This window comes from Pseudonaja textilis, chromosome Z (assembly GCF_049901715.1).
Source record: "Pseudonaja textilis isolate UNSWEBS1 chromosome Z, rPseTex1.2, whole genome shotgun sequence".
NCBI lineage: Eukaryota > Metazoa > Chordata > Lepidosauria > Squamata > Elapidae > Pseudonaja > Pseudonaja textilis.
Genome location: NC_142008.1, coordinates 17,728,822 through 17,735,288, shown reverse-complemented (window position 1 = coordinate 17,735,288; position 6,467 = coordinate 17,728,822). Strand labels below are relative to the sequence as shown.

The 6,467-nt window shown below is 35.9% G+C and overlaps 1 long non-coding RNA gene across 1 annotated transcript; it reads left to right on the top strand.

Annotated features, from left to right (window-relative positions):
- The first annotated feature begins 272 nt into the window (after positions 1–272).
- LOC148123920 (uncharacterized) lies at positions 273–3,035 on the top strand. The gene is made up of 2 exons (XR_015740357.1): positions 273–617; positions 940–3,035. It is a non-coding gene; the product is annotated as an uncharacterized LOC148123920 (long non-coding RNA).
- Positions 3,036–6,467: the final 3,432 nt, after the last annotated feature.

Below are 6,467 nucleotides of genomic sequence, written 5' to 3'. Positions count from 1 at the left end.
CCACGCTTCGGAGGACCGGCTGACGGAGGTTGGGGAAGGAGGGGAATGGAAAAACCGTTAGGTTTCCAAATTAGTATTCCGTGCGTGCCTGCATGCGACCAATCAGGAGGAGCTGGTAGGGTTGACGTAGATTTAAAGGCGCCGAAAGAAAAGGAAAAGAGAGGATTCCTCCCAAACTTCTGCATCGCTGCGTCACTCCTGGAGGACGTCACAGGCGTCAGGCGGGTCTAAGCCAAAACCGCCCCTGCGCGAGTGACTGGCTGGTGTCACGTTCGGAACTGAGGGCGGGGTTGACTCGTTGTCCTTTCTCTCGCATCGCTCCTTCGGGGAAGGCGTGGCTTGTTGTTGCGGCCCATGAAAGTGGGGGCTGGTGGAGCAGGTGGAGGGATGAGGTCGGAATTATTTTAGCCCCTCCCCCTTCTCCCCGGCATATTGAACACTTCAATTCCCATGATGCTGTGCTGTGCTGGGCAGGAATTATGGTTGCTTGAACTCTAAATCATCCGAAGAGACAGGCGGGAGATGGCAGATCTATCACATAATTTTAGAAAAGAGGGAAAAATCGAAGGTAGTTCTCAGGGTTCACTCAGAAGTCAGCTAATGGGATTTATTGCCAGGTAAGTACGGATAAAATTGCATGCTAGGACGGTTGTTCTGGAAACGAGATTGAAAACCTTGTAAAAAACAGGGGATTGAACAGGGGATTGAAAACCTTGTAAAAAAATAAATAAAGATGTTTAAGTAACTATTAGTCTGTCCCTTAATTTGTTTTGCTTTTTCTTTAATCGTTTGCCTAATAGCAACCTAATGTTGCTATAGACCAAAGAATGGTAGGGCGTTTGCTTGGTTCAAAGAGATGCATCTAATGGTTTCTATTATTGGCTATTTTTTCTTCTTTTTACCTTTATGTCTGCCTACCCTTATTCTCAAAATTCTCAGGAACTATGAAATTCAGAAGCCACATCGCATGGAAGAATGTTTCCTGAGTTGGAAGAGCAAGGAAAAGAGATGGTCTTCATTACTCCCTTTCAGGGATAATGGATAGGGTTTCTTAAAGGCATTTGGTTGCTTTTGGGTCTTGTCCCAGTTCAGCAAAAGTCGTTTTATATCTTGCTAACTGTACAATACTGATAAAAGATATTCTCAACATGCTCAAAGCCACATTTGTCTAGGGTGGAAAAGAATCACAAATCTGGTAGCATCTTTTCTGACTATAGAATATATTTAAAACAACTTACATTTTTTTCAATCAGATTAATCAGTTATATAGAAAAAGTGTTACCAGATTTTTAAGGAACATGTTCTAAGTATTATTTACATGTTCTGTGCCACTCTATTCAAATGTAGGTAATGAAGCCTTGCATAATGTAAATTATAACTACCCTTTATATTGTATTTTCTGTAAATCTGAATGTTACACAAAATCACATCTCTGGAATAGTGTTTGTAAGTTAAAAGGTGCCTAGTTCTGAGAACAGAATAGGTTAAAATTACTCTGGAGTCCTCTGATGTATATGAACTTTCCAGATAAACTGGAATAGAATCAACCTCAACAAAGAAACAACACTTTTGCTAGCAGGATGTGGAATTTTTGTGGGCATCTCTGATATTTCTATTAGTAGATAGCAGACCCTGGACTGTTCTCAAAAGAATATTTCCAAATGTTTCAGATGGAGAAATCAAAAATGGCCTTGTCAGTGTGTACAGCTGTTAAAAATAGTCAAAAGCAATAACATAATAAGTGTATTATTCCCCATGAATTAACATTTCTGTATGCTCTGTTCTAGAATCTTATGACTTTTCAATGAGTGTGTATTTTGGGGGAATAAGTCAGCAGCCTTTTGACAAAGAGCCGCTTTTAGAGTCTCAAGCTGTCTGGACTATGATTTAATAATAAGGGCACATATGAATAGTTTGAAAATTATTTCCTTGATTATTTTGAATAAAAATAATCCCCAAATTCAGCTCTAAAAAGATTGCATTGGACTCTTTAGTACTAAAAATAAAACTTAGAAAATAAGAACAAAATTATCCTTTGAAAGTAGATTCTTAGCACTTGGAAAAATAGTTTACTTCTATTACAACAGCATCTGACACATCTATATTTCAGTGGAGTTGAATGGAGCTTACTTCTGAATGTGTATGTTTCATGTGTTAAAACTGCATATGTTAAAACTGCAGGTAGCGCTCTTCAATATTAAATTCCTTCTTGGTTACACATTTCTGAGAAAATAAGGGTATCTCATTGGACAGGAGAAATTGACTCACTCTAATTTTCTATACTCTTTTTAAAAAATGTAAATTAAGGAGAATTGTTTATTCTCCTTAGAGAATAAAATCAGTGTACAACTATGTAATTCCACAATGATTACCCCAATATTTAGGGAATAACTCTTTAGCGATACAGCACCCTGCTTTGGGGTAAGTCCTCTTCACAAATTACATACAGTATTTTTCCTGCTTTTAAAAATTATATGTTTAATATTACATGTCAGGTTTATTACAGTATGCATATTTGGCAAAGATAAACAGGAAATGGACTTAGAAATAGATCTAGAACTACTTTTCATTACCTAGCCATTAATTGTAATAGTATTTGCAATATTACTCTAACAATTAATTACCTTAAAAGTACAAAAGATGCTCATATCCCAAATTATCTCCTCCACTTATAGACATTTTCTTTGGGAGTATTAGTTTCTCCAGGGGACTCTATGGTTCCATTTAAGTATGTTTAGATTCAGGTTGCAGTATGTAGTTATTAATATTTTAAGTAATGTATCAAATCCCAGTATTGTTGGATGACGTGGTTACCCTACTTCAATGAAAAATGAAATGGCAAGGAGTTATGTGTAACATACGATGAAATCACTGATAATTCCTTTTGCAAAAATAATGCCTCTTACACTATACATTTAAATTTAATGAGAGCTTTTATTTGATCCACCATTATTTTTTGATGTCTTTTTTTCAAAAGAAGCCAAAAATGGGGAAAAAGGTACATTTGCTTTAGAAATAAATTCATGTTTACCCTCCTATGCCCTCACTTGCACTTGATTATTACATTTGCATAAGCATTGATACTTTACCCTTTCTTATTTATTTTCCTTGTTTATTGAATTATGTCTTGTCTTGCTTCAAGTCGGTAAGTTAGATTACCTTCGCTCCCAAGCAAGAAAAGTGGTAGTATTTGTAGGCATTCTTCAGCAGAAAAAGCATGACGTTATCTTTTGCTTTGTAGTAATCTAAGTACATCTTTTCAAATGCATTATTCAGAACTTACATTTTTCCCACTCCCCCAAAAACAATAAATATGCAGCTATGACCATAACTTTCAGGAAAAGCTCATAGCTGTAAAAATCTCTACATGCTGTTTTTTTCCCTCTGAAGTCACCAAGGCACTAAAGGCAACAAAGGAGAAAAGTGGCTTGCTGCCTGGGAAGATTTTGGAAGATCTGAACACTTCCTTTTATATTTTTTTTTACGATCAGCCTTTTCTTGAATAACTTCCAATTACAGCAATCACTCAGATTTTTGAAGATCCCCAGACTAATACAGACAAATGTATGTGCTAAGAAACACAAAGGTAATTTTTGATATTTATTTTATTAATCAAATGAACACATCCACCTATCTCACAAAATGCAATCTGGGTGGTATGCAATTGAATAAAATATAAAAACCATTATAAAAATATTAAAAAGTCAACAATTAAAACAAAATTACAATATGCATGGCACAAGGTACAAAGAGAAAATATGTCAATCACAGTGGAGCTATCTAGGCTGACCCATATTAACTCAGGCTGGATGATGTTTGCGTGATCAGCTGAGAAAAGGAAAAAAAATGGTCTGGATAAAGAAAAGTGGTTAAGCACTGTCTGGGTAATTATATTGTTTTTATGTCGTATTCAAATTTTACTTTATAAGAATTCTCATAAAACTAGTGCTCCATGAGGCATTTTTCAAAATAAATCTTGTGCTGAAGTTGACATTTTACTTTAAGCTGACCAGCTTTCCATTTTTCTAAATTGAAAAATATTTTTTAAAATGAAAATCAGATGACTAGGAAATTGGCAAGCACTGGGCCTAAGGATACCAAGTTATCTCCTCCTCAGCTGTAGCAATGTTATATTTTATGTTTGCAATCTACTGCTTCAGTCTTCATGGACTCTTGGCTGTTATAGAGGTATTAGAAAACAGTAAACTTGCATTATGTTTTCAATAACATCATTATTATGACTTTAAGTTTAAAAATGAAAGAAAATAATTCCAATATATGTTGAGTCACCAAGGGCTTTCCAAAGAAGCTTTGAGGAATATAATTCATAAAATAAGTTGTTAGTTACTTATATCATTTTAACATATCTCCTTAAAAATATTTTGAAAAGTGCAATCTTGATGCTGCTGAATTATCTGCAAGCTTTGTTACTTTGAAGAATTTCTTCAATTAATATATAGGAATATTCCCTTGAAAAAACTGAAATGTTCTGAGGAGAGCATTAATCTTTAAATAGAGTCTTTATAAAGACCTTCCTCAACGATGTTTTTCCATGCATTTGTGGTGTTTTGAAACACTTAAAGCTCTTTAAAAAAAACTATATGAGAGAGATTGCTGTCACAAAACCTATGAAAAGCAACGGGAGGGAGGATCATAATAAATATGTAACACAAAAAGGGTTGTGGCTTTAATTACATAGTTGTTGGCTGCCATCTTGATATTTTTACCTCCTGGTCAGAGCTGGTATTCAGCAGGTTCTAACCAGTTCTGGAGAACCGGTAGCGGAAATTTTGAGTAGTTTGGAATACTACCTCTGACTGGCCCCACCTCCATCTATTCCTGCCTCCTGAATCCCAGCTGGCTGGCTGGGTCTTCTTTTGTTTCCCTGCACAGAAGAATGGAGCTGGAAAGCAGGTTAGTGGGGTGGGGAGGGAATAGAGATTTTGCAGTATCCTTCCCCTGCCATGCCCACCAAGCCACACCCACAGAACCAGTCATAAAAATGTTTGAATCCCACCACTGCTCCTGGTAGCTACTACTAACATTCCCATTACATTTCTCATGAATGAGAATGAATAGTGCAGGAATGGGCTACAGAATCTTAACATGTCTGATCTGATTTCATATTCAGAGCTTTAAAATATGTTTCACAAATAAAACAGGATAACAATTCTAATTTAATAAAAAGTATTTTTCTTTGGGGGAGTTCTATCTATAAAGAAAATGACTCAATATATCTAGAATTTGCCTAATCTGAAAAAAGGGGAAAAAATTGCTAGAAAAGTCTTAGAATTAAATTTTACCAGTTCTAAGTCAAGATTACAGAAGCTTTATTTTAAGTTAGATTTGTCTATCCTTGAATTGCAGTAATATTAGCAGTTCCCATCATTCCATGGCAACTTCCAACTCTGGAAAGCAGCCATAGCTATTCAGCAGTAATTTAACCAAAACTAATATATCTTTCACAATTCCCAAAGGAACCAGAGTGAATATAACCAGTTTAGTGGCATACATGGGAACAAAACAGCACCATTAGCTATATGTGAATGTAAGTCACTTATGGTGATTTGGCTTTTTCTTCCTTGCAGCTGTGCCCTGTGGTAATGCATATAATAGTGAGATCATCCTGTGTTAACATTTTCTCAATCTTTCCCATGGTTACACTATACAACCTATTCAAACATATTTTACCAATGCAGTCACACATGCAAAAACAGTTTTGCCAAAACTAAACCCTTTCAAATTTTCACTGACAATATTTCTGGGGCAAAAAGTGATTTTTCATAAAAGCCTTTATCATCATAGCTACCTTCTTTTTTTTCCTTCCTGTAAATAGTATTTGAAGTGGGTTTTTTTTTTTGCTGATTTGATGCTGTTCAAAATGAAGTAACCAGGAATGCTATATCGATGAAGCAATCCTTGAGCAATGATGCAATCACTTGAGACTTTCAAGAAGAGATTGGACTGCCATTTGTCAGAAATGGTGTAGGGTCTCCCGCTTGGGCGGGGGGTTGGACTAGATGACCTACAAGCTCCCTTCCAACTCTGATTATCTGTTATCTTACTAAAATACACAATTAAATCAGAGCAAAGTAGAACCTATCCATATTTCAACAAGGCATTTCCTACTGCATGCATCCACCCAGGTGGATTTGACCAACCAGGAAGAAAAGAGATCTGAAATGCAGGTGGCCACATGTTCATCTGTGGACTCCTATTTGTTTCCATAGGGCTAGGATTTATCCCGGATAACATAAAATGAAACAAATGAAATGTTGAAAAGTTAACAATATTTATATAGTTATTTACCAAGCACATCTAAATTAAAGTAACCAAAATATATTTATGCTTCCCAAGGCAATGTCACAACTTTTGAGCATCCCTAAAGTTTGGAAATGTAGTCCTGCTAGAAATACTTCAAAACCTCCTCCCAGAGGGAAGCAACAGAAACAGACCATAAAGTGGGT